Source organism: Pleurodeles waltl, chromosome 5 (assembly GCF_031143425.1).
Source record: "Pleurodeles waltl isolate 20211129_DDA chromosome 5, aPleWal1.hap1.20221129, whole genome shotgun sequence".
Classification (NCBI taxonomy): domain Eukaryota; kingdom Metazoa; phylum Chordata; class Amphibia; order Caudata; family Salamandridae; genus Pleurodeles; species Pleurodeles waltl.
Genome location: NC_090444.1, coordinates 238,996,230 through 239,014,601, shown reverse-complemented (window position 1 = coordinate 239,014,601; position 18,372 = coordinate 238,996,230).

The following is an 18,372-nucleotide window of genomic DNA, read 5'->3' as shown; positions in this document are numbered from 1 at the left end:
AGACCCTTCTCTGTGAGGCTTGCTCATGTTTCTGTGGAGCAACAAGCAGGAAGGTGTATCAAGCGATTGAAACAAGCTGTATATGTTATATACACTGACAGGGCATTTAAGGCATTAATGTGATAAGCAGTGCTGGACCTCAACATTTTAAACAGGTCCAGCACCAAGGCTGGAATTGCACAGCGTTTGGTGTGCATGGCTTTTTAAGCATAGTAACTGAAAATGTGGCTGGGCTCCCACAAATAACAATTATCTACTAGGTAATAGCTACTTCTCAAAATGTAGAAAACCAAAGATTCAACAAAAACAACAGGCATCTGAGTGACAACAGGATGCCAATATGGATTTAAATGTGAGAATGGTATCATGTAACATACTCGTTAGCTTATCCAACTATGCGTTTCACTCATCTAAGTAAGCACCCACTCAAGGGATCTACCTGTGACCTACACATCAGTCCTGCTCATGTTCTGTAACTGATGAAAACTAGTACTAGCCCGTCCTGCTGGATCTGTTCTGTGAGAGAAGGAACGTGGCTTTGTCACTGCCACACTTCAACTGTCCTATAAAAAGCTTGCACTGTTACTACATGATTTGTACTTGTCCTGTGATGGAGAAAATGTGTTGTACTGTCACCCTAGCTGTACCTGCCCTCTGAAGGATGGAAACTCCCATTGTTTCTACCCATGGTCTGTCTGTTTTATGAAGAAGTAGTGTTGCTACTGCTATTGCCCCACCTTATGAAAACCAAAATATATATTAAATGTACTTACATAATCTTAAATAATATATACATAATATACCGTACGAACAAGTGGCTGGGTAACAATATTTGATCTGAGATATCTGTAGTCCTAAGGAAGTTGCCTGACCCATAGGGACAATATACGAGTGCCGAAACTTGTCACTGGAAAAGAGAAGCACAGTTGGTTGCTCAAGCCTCCTGTTTTTTTTAAATATTAAATTACCAGTAAAAACATTTTAGCTCACCTACCCACACCTTTTTTAGAGGTAGGACAGTTTAACAAAGGTGGAAGAGAATTGCTGCTATAAGAGAGACAACCTCAACCAAACTGGTGAACCTATTACAAAGAGAGATTGTGCAACCAGTGAACAGTAGTATTTTTGGATGCTCCTCTCAGCTAGATGTGGACACACTGGTGAAGCATATTAGGCCAAGGGGCAGATTAAAGAGCATGTAGCACCTCCCTGTGCCACATTATCATAATTTCTTTACGCTAATGTGGTCCAATGAGGACAAAATCGCTGCACCAAATGTATTGCGTGCATTGTGTCACTTTGTAACCCTTTGCGCTACATTATGCCTGCGCCAGGCATATGTATGCAAAGGGGACGTTCCTCCATTAGGGTGCCAAAAAAATGGTTTAAAGAAATCTAAAAGATTTCTTTGCATCATTTTTTGGCACTTTTCAGCTCAGAGCAGGCTTTAAAAGGAGGCACACCATTGTTTACAATGGGCCTCACTGGGCTTTGCAGGATTAGCATCAAACTTTTTGACTCTAATCGTGCAAAGCTCCGAACTAGCATCAAAATTTTGATGCTAGTTCACTAACTATCACCATGGTGCACCATATCTTAGATACAGTGCACACATGGTGGTGTTAGGGGGCGCTAAAGGGTGCAAAAAAAGTGGCTTTTCTTAAATCTGGCCCTAAGAAGATCGGGGTTCTTTTTCCTGTATGCTACTAACACAAGAGATTTGGCTACTGCAGCCAGGAGTGTTTTGCTTTTTGTCCAACACTCCTTTAACTCCTCTCACTCCCTCTTTTGTCTATCAGTGACCTGTATATGTGAGACAATTGTGAGTTGTTCCTTCTGCTACTGAAACCTGTCTGTTACTTTTTTTTGTGTTGGGGAAGTTTGCACTGCTGCTGTCCATATTTTACCTTTATTAGGTTATAAAGTGTGGCATAAAACGTTCCTCTACACAAAAGTCAAAATGATTCACATTGCCAATGTATATTTTTAATGCATGATTTGATCAAACCTTTCAAAATATGCTAGCAGACTTTCCTTTTCATTTTATGTGTCAAACTAGCAACTTTTGAAATGGAAAGACAACTATGTTAAATGTTAAAACATAACTGGATCACTCCTTAAGACAATAGCAAATTGCATGTTGCGGTTTTAAGTGCACAATGAAACTGTTAAAAGCAAAACTACAGGCCCCCACAATGCAGCATGCTGTTGCTGAAAAGGCAGGAATGGTTGATTGCATCGTGGCATAGTGCCCAAGGGCAGAATTGTGAAATGCAAAATAAAATTCAGTTACATACTTTTAACCTTTATTTCTTGTAGGCAGTCAGGGGTTAAACAACCTGGCTCTCCTTGGAGAAAGGACATTCTACAAGAAGTTTGCAATGCGAGCAGCAGCAGCTAAACTTGTATGAGGGGACACTAAGAGAAAAAACAATATTCTTGAACATCTCTTTCTTCCAAAGCCCGTTTTGGGCCGAAAGGTTGTTGATTTGATTGCAGCACAGGCCTCACCACTGTGATGAGCCTTGAACATGAGCAGCAGTATTGCATGTGCTGTCTGAGAGGGCAGTGTCTCACACAAACGGGGCTGTTTGAGGACGTGACTGGCATTATTAATTTGACGACTGTACCTAATGTCCAACATTTATTAACACCAGTGCGTCTTAGTGCTTCCACCGCTGTTTGAACTGTGATTTATATAACCTGTGTAAAACATCTTCACTCGTTGCCTCTTTTTAAATTGACACTGTTCCTGCATAACGCACATAGGCCCATGTTTATTCTTTTTTTGTGCTGCATTTGCGTCTTTTTTTTACGCAAAAGTGGCGCAAACTTACAAAATACAATTATATTTTGTAGGTTTCCGCCGCTTTTGTGCCAAAAAATTATACAAATGCGGCGAAAAAAAATGATGATGAGCAAAATGAAAATATGAATGACACAACTGGCCAATGGATGAACAGGACTGGATGAAAGCCTGTACAGCCATCTATGTGTGTGTATGTTTATATATATGTTCACTGAAAGAACCAAAGGTTACAGTAACATTATAGTTAGGAAACACAATTAGAAATTCACTCAAAAATGAAAAGATACAGGGACATTATAGTTAGCTTCAGATTTTACATACACAAAACCATGTAAATTCAGCTGTGATGGAGTTATTTCAAGTAACTATAACTTGTGCCCTAAGGTTATATAAGTTGGGCCCTCGTCATGCATTGCTAAATACCCCAGATATTGCATAACTCATGACATCTTCCATTACATCATTGATAATATCACTGTAACATTTGCAGTAAAATTATTGATGACAAAACTGTGCAAGGCAAGAGTGTTTTTTTCAGTGAATTTGTAGGGTTTTTTAATGTTAAGTAAAATGCCAATCGCAATGCACGAGGGCAGAGGAAGTTGGACGCAGGGCCTGGCCTAGCATTGTGCTGCCCCTTCCCAAATTTGCTCCTGTTACCCCCTTCTCCTTGTCATCCATTGTCCAAGTCCATCATTGCCCTCCTGCTTAACCTCTGTACTTGGTTTGCTGCCCCTTCCTCCTTCCCCCTGCCCTCTGTTTGCACCTGTTCTCTCCCTTTTTGACCACTATGTTCCATGGAACTGCCACTGCCCCTTCTATCAACTCTGAATGTTCTGTTGAGCTGACCTTCCCACCTACTTAGCATGGTCAGATGACTTCCACCTGTACCTGCCATATGCCACCTCCACCCTGCATATCCGAGTTCCACGCCCCTATTTCCTCCCTCCTGTACTCCATGGTGCATTTTGCTGCCATTCCCTTCTGCCCTTCTGCCCTTCATGCTCTGTTGTGCTGCTACATCTACTCCTGCCTACCCTATATGATCGGTTGTGAAGGCTGTTCCCCTGCCCTCTCTTGTCTGTGTCCAGCCCCTACCCATCTCTTCTGACCTCCAGGGTCCTTTGTGTGTGCCCCTGCCCCCTCTTGCCCACTATGGCTGTTGTGCTGCCACTAGGGTTAGGAGGGTTCCTGATTGCCATGCATGGCCTTTTGTGCTGCCACAGCTCTTCTTACCTGCCCTGTGTGGTCAGATTTCTGCCCCTGACTCCCTCTCACCTTCTCTCCGTTGTCTGTGTGTATGCCATTGTAGACTCACTGTTGCCCTTGCCCTTCCAGTGCCCATCCCACCTGCTCTCCATGGTCAGCTTGCTGCTCCAGCCCTGCCCCATTGCCCCCTGCTCTCTGTTTCCCATGTGCAGGCCCCTATCACCTCCCTTCTGCCTTGTCTGGTCCAATGAGGTACCCATGCTGCCTCCCTCCTGCCCTTCATAGTCCGTTATGCTGCAACTGTTCCGCCTGTCTGTCTAGTATGGTCAGCTTGCTGCCCTTGCCTCTTTCCCCTCTGCTCTCTGTTGTCCATGTGCATGGCCCTGTCCCCTCCCTATTGCTTTCCATGGTCTATTGCACTGCCCTGCCATCCCGCTTGCTCTGTGCGGTGTATTGTGTTGCTGCAACTCCTGATGCCTGCCCTGTAAGGTCAGTTTGTTGCCCCTGCCCAACTTCCTTCTGCCCTTTGTTATCCAAGTCCATATCCCTATCCCATTCCTCATGCCCTCAGTGATCCAATGTACCATACTTGCCAGCATTTTGAACTTGGTAAGAGGGAGATTTTGGAAAATAAACCTGGGGAATTGATTTTCCTCATTGACTTACATTGAAAAAGAGGATTGGTTTGCTGTCCCTGCCCTCCTTTTCCCTGCCCTCCATGGTCCGTTGTACTGCCACTGCGCCTCCCATCTACCCAGCATGGTCAACTTGTTGCCTCTGCACCCTCCTCCCTGCCCTCAATTATCCGAGTCTGTGCCCCTGCCATCTGCCTCCCTGCAGTATTCAATTGAACAGCTAGATTGCTAACATTTCATATTTATTACAAGTGAGTGGCACGGCGGAAATCATCTTGATGAAATCAAACCTGCAATGCCTAAGGCATTTCCTTTTTATTATAAAATGAGAGTGTCTTACTCCCACAGAAATTATTGTTAGTGCTCTAAGAAAGCTAAAATGAGGACATATTTTCTGAGTTCTCAAATAGAGACAAAGCAATTTTAAATTATTTGCTATTGTGGTGTTTTTTTTATCCAGTTGATCACTTGATTATATATTACCCTTAGGGGAGAGAATATGGCATTATTGACAGAGATGCAGACTTTGCAATTGGGGAAGCAGGTTTGAGTTCTGGCATCAGCTCGACATACTCTGATTCTGGGCAGCCCAAAAGGAATGTGTCCTTGTGTAATGTAACTGATGCACATGTAAAACATTTGTGTCAAGTATGCGCTATATAAAACTGCAGAAAAACAAAAAAATTAAGGGCCTCAATATGACTTTGCCAATCTTTTCGGAAGATCGCCACAGTGGCAGTGGTCAGAAGACCACTAAGCTGGCAGTCATCTGACCACCGTATTAAGAGTCACACAGTGAAGACTGCCAAAAAACAGCAAAAACTATGTGACCGCCAGGACACTGGAGAGTGGGAAAGAGTTGGTTCTACCATCAGCACCGCCAGCCCGACAAAAATCCACCCACCAGATTATGAGACACAAATCAGCGCAGCGGTACTTCCATGGTGGTAATTCATTGCTGGTGTGAACTGCTGTGATCAAAACTCACATTGGGCAGACCCCACACACCAGACACAATTACTCACTAACACATCCCAACACAACCCATAATCATTTGCAACCAGAATACCACCCACAGCCAGACACTAGCAAATAAATTATAACTGGCTAATCACAAATAGGCACCCCTACACTTTACACTCAGCACAAATCCCACACTTGCACGATATACACAACACAAAATTAACAAAACCACACAATACACATCAACTGTCACCCACTCACATCACAGCACCCACACATCCTTGAAATCACTTCCTCACTGTCTTTAGCATCATTAACCTGTCCCAATAAAACAACCATATTTCACTGATGAGGAGTTGAGGGTCATGGTGTATAAAATTGTCATGGTAGAGCCACAACTGTTTGGAGCACAGGTACAACAAACATTGATTGCCAGGAAAATGGAGTTGTGGCAAAGGATAGTCGACAGGGTCAACTCAGTAGGCAACCATCCACCCACAATGGAGGACCTCAGGATGAGGTAAAACTACCTATGAGGGAAGGTGCGTTCCATGGCATCACACCACCAAATCATCGTGCGCAAGACTGGCGGTGGGCCCCCACCTCTTCCCCCACAGTTCACATCATGGGAAGAGAATGTTTTGGACATCCTGCATCCGGAGGGCCTGACTGGAATACATGGAGGACTGGAGTCTGGTAAGTACCTACAACAGTCATGTCACACCATTGCATTGTTCTGCATGCCTCCTCATCACCAAATACTCCCTAATTAATAAATTACTGTTAGACCTGACAGCCTTAGGGTGGTCACCTCTAACTTTTTGCCTGCCTCCCTCCACTTTTTAGATACTGTTTTTGCTGGTTTTAAGACTCTGCACACTTTACCACTGCTAACCAGTGCTAATGTGCATATGTTCTCTCCCTTTTAAACATGGTAACATTGGATCATACCCAATTGGACTATTTAATTTACTATAAGTCCAGTGCCCAGGGCCTGTAGATTAAATGCTACTAGTGGGCCTGCAGCACTGATTGTGCCACCCACTTAAGTAGCTCCTTAACCTTGTCTCAGGCCTGCCATTACAAGGCCTGTCGGTGCAGTTTTACTGCCAATTCCACTAGGCATTTAAAAGTACTTGACAAGTCTAAAACTCCCCTTTTTCTACATATGTCACCCCTACGGTATGCCGTAGGTAACCCATAGGGCAGGGTGCTGTGTAGGCAAAAGGCAGGACATGTACCTGTGTAGTTTACATGTCCTGGTGGTATAAAACTCCTAAATTTGTTTTTACACTGCTGTGAGGCCTGCTCCCTTCATAGGCTAACATTGGGGCTACCCTCATATGTTGTTTGAGTGGTAGCTGCTGATCTGAAAGGAGTAGGAAGGTCATATTTAGTTTGGCCAGAATGGTGATACAAAATCCTGCTGACTGGTGAAGTTGGATTTAATGTTACTATTTTAGAAACGCCACTTTTAGAAAGTGAGCATTTCTCTGCACTTAAATCCTTCTGTGCCTTACAATCCACGTCTGGCTGAGTTTAATTGACAGCTCCCTTGTGCATTCACTCAGACACACCCCAAACACAGGATACTCAGCCTCATTTGCACACATCTGCATTTTGAATGGGTCTTCCTGGGCTGGGAGGGTGGAGGGCTTGACACTTACATGTCAAAGGACTGTAGCCTGGCCTCACACAAAGGACTGCCACACCCCCTACTGGGACCCTGGCAGACAGGATTGAACTGAAAGGGGACCTTGTGCATTTCTAAACCCTGTATGGTGTATTTTTGTGGTGCTATACTGTGTTATTGCATGATTTATTGCACAAATACTTTACACATTGCCTTCTAAGTTAAGCCTGACTGCTCAGTGCCAAGCTACCGAAGGGTGGGCACAGGGTAATATGGATTTGTGTGACTTACCCTGACTAGAGAGAGGGTCCTTGCTTGGACAGGTGGTAACCTGACTGCCAACCAAAGACCCCATTTCTAACAATTACCCATTGTACCTCCTACCTATTCACTTAATCCCCCTCTCCTTCATGCCACCACTCCACCCAGCCCAACTGCCCCACAGCCCTTGGCAATCGCACATTAACAACTGACTAATCAAATCACTATGACACCCAGAATGCACTAACACTACTTTTTACAATTTACCTGCTATCTGTAATCGACAAATCTCATGTCTGTCATCTACTATCATTGCCTACTGGCAATGAAGCCATAGGTTGCTGAGGCAAACAGGAAAATGCAATTGCAGTGAGTGGAAGGAAAAGAGGATAGGAGAATGCAAGAAACAGAGATCAATAGTGGATAGTCTATTCCAGAAGTGAATGTTAGGATCAGATGTAATAATAGAGTTTGAGCCGACCCTCTATTACTGTAAACCTTACAATCTATCAGTCAGCTTCCCCAACTCATATATAGGCATTGGAGCTCATTATACCACCACTGATGAATCTAGTCAGGAGGGGTTATGGCAGCCATCCACATCAAAATGTGCACATGCAACACTTGTAAAGGTCCAATTCACATTCCTGGATGTCAGTGGAAGTACTGATTGATAAGCTCTGTCCTAGAATCAGCTGCTCCTTCTTCCTCTGGCTCTTCATCACTTGCCATGTAAGCATTACCAGCCACTGGTCCTGCTGCCTCCCCCTCATCTGCTATCAATGGTATCTGACATCTTAGGGCTAGATTGTGGAGCATGCAGCAAGCAATGGTTATTTGGCATACCTTGTGAGGTGAGTAGAGGAGGGCACCTCCAGATTAGTCCAGGCACCTGAATCTTGCCTTCAGGAGGCCGAATGTTTGCTCGATTACATGCCTTGTCCTCCCATGGGCCTCATTTAAATGGAGTTCCCCTTGCGTGGCTGGGTACCTCACTGGTATCAACAGTCAAGGAAGGTTTGGATAGCCAAAGTCACCTGTGAACACAATGGTAGAACAAAACATAAATAGCTTCTGTGAATCCCTATGATGTGATGACAGGTGACATAACACTGAAACACACAATACAATGCAGACTTACCAAGCAGCCAGGCACTCTATGTTTGTAGTTGTGCCATCAGATGTAGGGCATTGTTGTTTCACATTATTTAGGAATTATGCACTGATCCAGGAAACTTGGCTGGTACTTGTGAGATGTACTGGTCTGCCAGACACACCACACATAGGTTGATTGAGTGGTATTTCTTCCTGTTCCTATACACCTGTTCATTGACACTGGGAGAGACTAGGGCTACATAGGTGCCATACATGGCTCCTATCATATTATGAATGTGTCCAATCTCATAAAATTCTGCCTTCACAAACGCCAAATCTGCTCTTAGGGGAAACCTGATGTAGCTGTCCAGGAGGCTTTGACAAGGCACACAGTACATCCTTCAATACCAGACTGAACATGGGCTGAGACATTCCTGATGTTAAGGCAACTGTATTCTGAAAGGACCCTGTGGCTAAGAAGTGTAGCACTGACAAGACTTGAACTATGGGAGGTATGCAATAGGGATTGCGAAGGGCTGACATCAGATCTGGTTCCAACTGCGTACATAGATCCATGATGGAATGACGACTCAGATGATATGTCTCAATGACATGCTTGTCCTCCTTGGTTGCCAGGTCAACTAGTGGACGGTACACTGGTGGTTGTCTCACTCTCCTCATTGCAGGATAACTGTGTTGAGAGTAAAGAATGTACAAGGAGTTATGCAGTATGCACACATCACCAACACATTGTATATTACCTGACACCTAACATCTTTAGAGGTGAAGTATGACTGCTGACATATAGAATACAGACCATAGATATATGCCTAATTCTCCCTCACTGCTGCACGTTGGCTTACATATAATTTGCCATCTATACATGAAACATATGACAGTTGGAACTGATCTAAGTCTGCCGATGGAAGTCATCCTGATGGGAGGCGGTCGCAACCGCCATGCAATTTGTCATTGGTTAACATTGCTGCCTTTGGTGAGCTTTGGCCAATGGGCATGACCGCCGGCAGTGACAGTCTATGTGGTGGCCGTGACCACCATTTTCAGCAGTTTTGTTCACTTGACTCCTGACACTGTTGCCAGCAAGACCTCCCCAATGTGAGCTACTGTGTACTGCCTCTGGGAGCCATCATGCCACGTCCTGCAGGTGGTAGGGCCCCTGCCTTCCGCCTCAACAAGCTTGATAAGCTTGTGGAGGAGTTCCTACCACTATATGGATAGCTATATGGGGGCTCCAGAGGAGCAGGTGGGTCAATGGCCCAGCCATGTGTGATAGCTGTTGTGTGTGATGTTTATTAGGGCATGTGAACTGGTGAGAGTGTAGATGCATGCAGTTGCCATATTGGGAAGGAGTGTGAGCAGAGAGGATAGGTATGCAAGCCTACTTGCTGTGACAGATGTGTAGTGACCACTCCTATTGGTAAGGTGCATGTATACATGGCTTTCGCCTTTTGTCTGTGTCATCCATGCAGGTGAATGCCCTTCAGAACAAGAGGATCTAGTGTGCTATCGCCCAGCAAGTGTGTACCCTGGGGGTGAGAGGACCTGAGAAGCTAGGCCTGGAAGACTGCGGAGGCCCAGCTAGGGATGTCCTCCCAATGAGGGAGGGGTGTCCATATGACCCTGACCCCCCTAATGACCCACATTTTGGCGGTGGCCTACCCAGAGGTGGATGGTCATTTGAGGGCAGCACAGCAGCCACAAGAGCTTAAGTACTGACTGTATCCTTGTACTTGGCTCTGGTTTTTGGTGTTTGCAGTCACACTGTAGCAGCTGTGACAATGTTGTAGGTGCTACATGTATGAAGATTATTGGGAATACGTAGTACCCACATTCCCTGATTATTAGATGTATGTCTGACAATCATGGTTTGCTATGTGTACGTTGGTCATACCTGTATCAAGACATATTTATGACTGCTTGTGGAGATGCTCTGATGACAATGCCACATGTGTGACTCCACCGAGCCATTTTTATGGATGTAAGCTGCTATTTCAATCTACCCATAGAGTATGTCCCGGTCCATCTTTCAGCATATGCGTTCTAGTAGATCTAAGGTGTCTGAGCACTCCCATCTGTCTTGATCACCTTTTTTTGCAACTGGGTGCCTGACATATTTTGTACAGGAGCTATGTAACATTTGTCTTGCTACAGGTATTGGCTCCACATGAGCCAGGCATCACTATTACTTCACAGATATGGCCAGTATAGGACAGTACATATGGGTATGTAGAAGTATCCCCATTGTCCCATCATCGTCATACTATGAGGTATGTGAAGGTTGTAAGGGAAGACTCTTCTACTTTGGGTGTCTGATTTTGTATATTGGTTCTTTTCATGTATTTGTCAAAAGAAAGAGAGAGAGAACCCTCCTATCTCTGATACCCCAAGGGGGACAGGGCACCGTAACACAGTGAATTAATCAAATTCCCCCAAGGCAAAAGCAATCCAATCACCCCACACACTCAATCAATCAATCTCTCAAATGATCAATCTAAAAACAAAGGAATCTAAGAATGTTAATTTAATAATGCAAACCCGAATAATGAAAACCAAATATCACAATAATCACAAGACAAAAAACATCAATAAAAACCACATATAAAAACAATAAAATCCAACAAAAGCGAGACAAAAAAAACATCTGCAACAATAGTCTATTGTAGTTAAACTGTCACAGTTATGGTGGACTTAGTCCAATAAATTTCTGTCACCAATCCTTGTTCAATTCCGGCCTACTCCTATGGGTCCAATAATGTTATGTAGTGTCAACGCGTTTCGGTGGTCTTTTGAATCCTTTCACCACCTTCTTCAGGACTAACTAATATGCTCCCAACACTTATTGAACCAAACCTAAATGGACCAACAAAAAAACATACATATATATATATATATATATATATATATATATATATATATATGTATATATATATATATATATGCACACTTCAATATGTCCAAAAACTCAATATCCCCCTTTATACAGGCCCCATTATAAATGCTCAATTCCCCAAATACAGTACCCAACATTTAACCATAAGCCTATATTCCTTTATATCAATCGTCACTAAGAGAGATTTCATTACCTATATACAAGGTCACTCTTTAAGGGGAAAATGTATGTATAAATAAGTAAATATATATAAAATTCCCCCAACACTCACCTCCATAAAATCGAATCAAACCATCCAAACCGATCCAAATTTTAATATTTATACTTTCCTTTGTTTCCCGATAGTCTTTCGCAAACAAATTTCTACATGGACAATCATTAGATCACCTCGTGGTAACCAAAATGGTGTCCAATATTAGTCATCCACTCCATCCACAAACTCATTAGTTATCACCATTCTAAGTGCATGTAGACATAAGAATGTGAATAGTAAAATACACAAGAAACAAAGAATAATAAAAAATAAATAAACAATTCATGTCATATGCCCCATGCAATGTTGAATTCTCTTTGTCATATATCATGCATATCAAAATGGAGTAATAATTAATGTGATAAAATTAATGATAGGAAAAATATAGTGTGAAGTTAATGTTAAGCTTCTGTTGTCCATGGAACTTACCATGGAATCCACACTTTCTATAGTACAGTGATCCAGGACTCTCTATTGTCCATCCGGTTCCCAAACTTAATTCTACAAAGAAAACCAAAAAGAATAAGAAGAGATGCATTTACATATATGCCATTTTTGAGGCTTCCTCCTGGCTTTTCTTTTATTCAACCTTCTCCCAACATAGGGCGGTATAATCCTTGTAATCACCCAACACTAATAACATCCCTCACTACTTTACTATAGGCATAAAATGGCCATTCTAGTACCATCATTCCTATCCGTCACTAACCTTGTCCTATAGTAGACTACATATTTCCTTTCAATTATTGGATTTTATGTCCTGTGTCATGTTTTACTCCTACTGCGGGAAGGTTTTCTACTCTGTTATACATATTTCACGATATTTACCATCCATATGTTGAAAGAAATCACCCGTTAAATGTCTCAAGCCCCATCTACTTACCGGCGTAGTGGCGTAGCGGAGCTTAGCTCTTATCCTTTTCTATTTGTAATTCAAAGAACCCGATTCGCCACCCAACGCCCTATATATACACGCATCCCTCTGCCAGGTGTAGGCTTGGGCGCGCAATTACTTCCCATTTACAAATGTTCACTTCCTGTTCTAAAGAAGTGAAACACTAGACCGCAACCACATCTCTCTTGTCTGGGTGCAGGCGCCATCTTGAGATCCTGCTTCCATTCACACTTTTCATGTATTTACACGGCACTGACATATGGGCAAATCATATTTATCTCAATGGCTTTGTTTGCAAGGCTGTAAGTGGCTAGGCAGAGCTACCCTTTGACAATATGCAATGTCCATGCTATGTGTGCTAATGTCCTATCAATAACAGTGACAAATATGTTGTTATCTGCCTACATCATGTCTCAATGGTTACTTGGGGTCACATGTAATAGAGTGGGTCAATCATTGCTACCCTTCGCCTAGCTGATGTGGGCAGTTTGGACAGGAATTGTTATTGAATTACTTCTCATTTAAGGATTTAATGGTGTAGCTGTACTGCAATTTCTAATACAGGTGTTGGTGTGGGATATGTTGTCAGTGCAATGGCAGTAGTGTAGCTCCATGTGTACATCATGTGCACATATCCCTTCAGTGGGATATATGTGTTGTCTGGATTTAGGTACAGTTAATCATATGTCAGGAAAGGTGTGAGTGATGTTGCTTTCCTCATGTAGTGATGGGGTGGAACTGCAACAGCATGTCAGGTGTAATTTCAGGTGTCCTATGATGTTTTTCGTGGGTGGCTAATGTTTAGGTGTTCTTACACTGCACTCAGTGATTGTCAGTGGATGTCTCATGTGTGCTATGTAGCCCACTGTAGCTACACGTGCAAGTAGGAAGTGACACAGTTTATCTGTGTTCAGTGTCTGCAGAGGTTCCTCAGGATTTTGGTACATGCAGTGACATGGCTGTTCTCCAGACATGTATTATATATGTCAGATGTCACATGCATGAAGTGCCTCATGCTGTGGCTGCATCACTGATTATTTCCATTATGGCATATTTGTGCAGAGGGTTCAGCCAGGCATGTGATTAGAACGGCAGGTTCTGTGTGGTCTGTGAATTGAGTTTCTGATTTATCATGGGACGTTACTTATGGACATGGCCTGGTCAGGTGTAGATTCAGAAAATGCATGTTATGTTGTGATCAGTAAATAGTTGTTCCTATATAGGTGTATGGAGAGCTCTGATCCAGATTAGGACAGATTTTCTGCCTCAGCCAGAGCATGATGAGGGTACTGTGATAGCTTTACAGGTGATTTCTTGCAATGCTCCAGTCATGCTACCTTAATTGAATTATGATGTGTGGTGCAAGGGAAGACATAAAGGGCTGGATAGTAGTAACATGTTGTGACATGATGTAGGTAATGTGGGTTACTATATGTCATTGCCTAGCCAGGAGATGTATACCTACAGTTGTCCTTGTTCTAATGTGTGCATGTGAAGAATGTGATGACCCTCTCTCTCCCTCTATCTCTCCCTCCTTCTCTCTCTATTTGTGTGCATCAGCATTGGCAGGCGAAGGAGACGGGCACAGGCGAATGGGATGCTGCTGGCCACGGGACCCAGAGTGCAGATACCACTGACAGTGAGGGACCCTGTGGCCCGAAGGGTGAGGGGAGTGCCACAGGGGAGACAGGATCTCTTTATCATCTTTGGAATCCTCGTCCAGTTGATACTCCCTGATGGTGGTGGACCCTTCTCGGACCACCCCAGAACCACCATTGTCTGACCTTACTATCACCACCCTCCTTGTAGATCCCCACCCAGTTGTGTATGCCCGCTCACCCAGAAGGGTGGGCATTTCAGAAGGGTGGGCATTTCCTTCGCTGCAGGCACCTGTGCCCCTGCCCCTGTCAGCCCTGGTGCCCTCAGTGAGGAGGCTACTGACCTCCTGAGGTCAATCTCTGTGGGTCAGTCAACCATCGTGAATGCCATCCAGGGACTGGCAACTCAAGTCCAGCCGAGCAATGCATTCCTGGAGGGCATTCACAGTGCACTGGCTAGTCTACAGAGATCCTTTCATGCTCTGGCCTCCACACTGACGGCAGCCAGTCACCCTTTGTCTTCCATCCCCACTCCACCTTCCTCTTCCAAATCCCATTCCCCTCTTCCCCGTCCCAGCCAAAGCACACAGACAGACAAGCATGCATCCACCTCAACATCAAAGGGTATCACTGACAGACACACGCACCACAAGACCCACCACTAGCATGCACACAAACAGCACCCACCTGCAGACCACCTGCAGACACACCAGCACTTACTACCTGCACTGACTCCCTCCACCAAACCCACCTTCACAGACACTCAGACACTACGCCGGACAAACCTGCAGATACCACACCCACATTCACCAATACATTCACAACTCCTATTCTACCCACAGTCACCACAATAGCACACCCACAGATATCCACCCCAGTCACCACATCAGCGGACATCACAACCACAGACATGCCTACATGCAGCACATCCACCATACCTGCAGTCACCACCGCAACAGACCCACCCACCACGGCATCTCTCAGCACCTCCTGCCCCCTCCTCCCAAAATACATAAATGCCCAGACTCACCCACCTTAGAGACACCTAGTACACACAAGCATACCCATCACACACATGCACCCAAGACATCCAAAACACCTCTTACAATCACTCCTCTTCCTCCACTCCCAAACCCTTTTACCATGACCGTCCCAGTGTGACAAAAAAATATTTCCTCATGGAATTGAACCCCAGACGATCTGTGTCCCTCTCCAAGTCCAGTCCTTCTACCTCCAAGTCATACCCTGGCCTCCTGCAGGTAGCTATGTACCTCCCGCACCAAGCAGTTGACCCCTCCTAAGTGTTCCCAGCCCTCCCCTAAGCCGCGACCTAAGCCTCCCCGTCCCAAGCCCAAGCCCAAAGATCCACCTCCCAAACCCAAACTCAAACACAAACCCCTTCCTCCACCACCCCCCTATTCCCTGAGGTGCCTGCCCTCCCCCTTGGTGCCCCTACCTGTGGAGGTTGTATGGTAGTCGGGAGTCAAGTAGGGGCACAGAAATGTGCCATATGTGCCTGCAGTACATCTGTTTTTGAACAGACCTATGGCCTCTTATATTGTACATAGTTCTGTATTTATATTTATTTATTCATCGCAATACATCTGGCCCAACTAGTTGTTGGTTCCAAGGTAAGAGATTTGTACTGCCTTTACTTCCTTATGGCTGGTTTGGTCTTGGCTGCTTTTGTTTATGTGCGAGTATGTTTTGTGCATGTGGTGGTTGAGCTACCAGTTGTGTCTGGCCAGCATGTGTGGGTGTGCGCATTGCATTTGTCCCACTGTGATGGCTGTGTATTGTGTGATGGGCATGTATGATTTGTTTGGGACATGGATTAATGTTGGTATTGTGTGTAGTGATTGTGTTGCCATGTGTTATTTCGTGTGTTGTGTGCCTTTGTGTGGTTGTACTGTGTGTGTTAGTGTGTATGTTGATTAGTATGTCAGATCCATTGTGATGTATGTTGGCGGGATGTGAAGTATGCCTTGTTGTATGAATGTGTGATTGTGTGTGTTGGTTCTATGGTGTTGTTAGGTTGTGGTGTATGTATGATTTGTCATTTGCAGGTGTGTATTGTGGATGAATGTTGGTGCTTTCGAGGTGTTGCTGTTGTGATATTGTTATGTCATTTGGTTGTGTTGTGTGCTGTGGAGTTTGACTGTGCCTGTGCTTTGTATCTTGGTGTGGGTGGGTGTTTTGTAAGTGTGTATGTTGGCCATGGTGTGTGTACTATCAATGTGCGTGTGTATGTGCCTGTGTGGGGGTGTGCATGGCAGTATGAGAGTACATGTGTGTGTCGCCATCACCACCCATCCGGGATGTGTATTTTGTGTGTGTGTTGATACATTGGCATTGTGCTACAGTGACAGGTAAGTGTGCGTATTCACAGTTGCTGTCGTCGCTGCTGCTTCCAGAGTCATTGGGCCCAGCAGGAGCAGCGGGAAGACGTGTAGCTCAGGTTCCATGGCGACTCAAGATGGGTACGTGTTCCTAAAAGTGAGTGTCTCCTTTTATAGAGTTAGTTTCTGCCAACGTTTCCACGGTGGAAACCCTGGTGGTGTGAAACCTCGTGATCTGTCTGGTGGGAACATGCTCTCTAACGGCCTGAAGATGACTGCTGTCATCCGTGGTGGCCTGACCACACTGGCGGTGCCAGCAGTGGATTGACTATTCTGTTGGGTAGACTGCCATGGTCATTATTTGGTGGTCATCTTTGCCAGCCTGTTGGCTTTACGACCACCAACATGGTGGTCATGATACAGCCGAACTCATAATGACCCCCTGAATGTTTTGCAAACTTCTGTCATTGGGCTGTACTTGGGCTATATTTGGGTAATATGTTTGCTGCAGTTGGGCTCTTTTTCTCCGGTGGCCATCTTGGGAGACTTATTTGTTATAAATCTCCCTAATCTCCTCATTTACTGCAGTATCCTCAGTAAAAAATGCTTTTAGGTTTTTGACTTCGATTCCATCGAGATCACGTTCAGATGTGCGAAACCTTTGGCATACATTCAGAATGTTAGCACTCTAGTTGCTCATTAGACCACTGTAGTAAACTGCTGATCACCAGGGAGTGAACTGGTAGCCTGGTGCTGGTTTTGAAAGTACATGTTTCAGTCTACATGTCAAGATGTTTTGATGAAATAAAAGAGAAAGATATTTGAGAACTCACCTAAAACGTGTCCTCATTTTTCTTTCTTCTTCACTAACCATGATTTCTATGACAAAATGAGCTCCCTCATTTTGTTCCTTTCTAAATTAAATGTTTTAAATTTTACCAGTTTGATTCAATAAAGATGGCTTCAGGCGTGCCACACTTTTGTCATAAATAAGACTGTTAGCACTCCAGCTGTTCTTTAGAACACTCTGGGAGGCTGCAGTAGAAAACAAGGGTATCAACTGACAGGCAGCCCCTGTTGGAAGTACATGTTTTCATAAGAATTATAGACTTCATTCTCATTATACTGAGAAAGATAGTGTGAATTTACAGAACATTTGCCCTCATTTTAGTTTCTGGAGCACCTGTCATAACCTGTATGGGAAAATCATGAGAAAACACTTTTCTCTCACATATGATTCATGAAATCCTAGCAGAAGTCTTTATCTCAGGGTAAAACCACCTTAGCAACAAATGATTTTTATTGGAACTAAAATGTGTTATCACCCCTATACTCTTTTTTGTGACCCTCAAAACCTGCCATTCACCACAGTGCATTTCAATGGGGTGCTATTGTGGATATTGGTCTCAAGGTGGCTGCCATCACTTTCTGGTTGCAGTGCTGTCAGCCAATCAGATCTCACCATGAGATCTGTGCTTAGGCTCAGCCCAGATATACACTTTTATTTTTCCTTTATTATCTCAAAAACTACTGAACGGAACCCAAAAAGCGTAAGTGTAAAATCTGAACTTAACTGTAATGTCCCCGTAACATTTGGTCTTTTAGTGAGTATATATATATATATATATATATATATATATATATATATATATATATATTACCTAGTCTTACTTACCTCTAGGAAGTTATAGTTTATTAGTTACCTAGTCTTACTGACCTCTAGAAAGTTATAGTTTATTAGTTAGGACCTAGTTTCTATAGAAATAGTTTT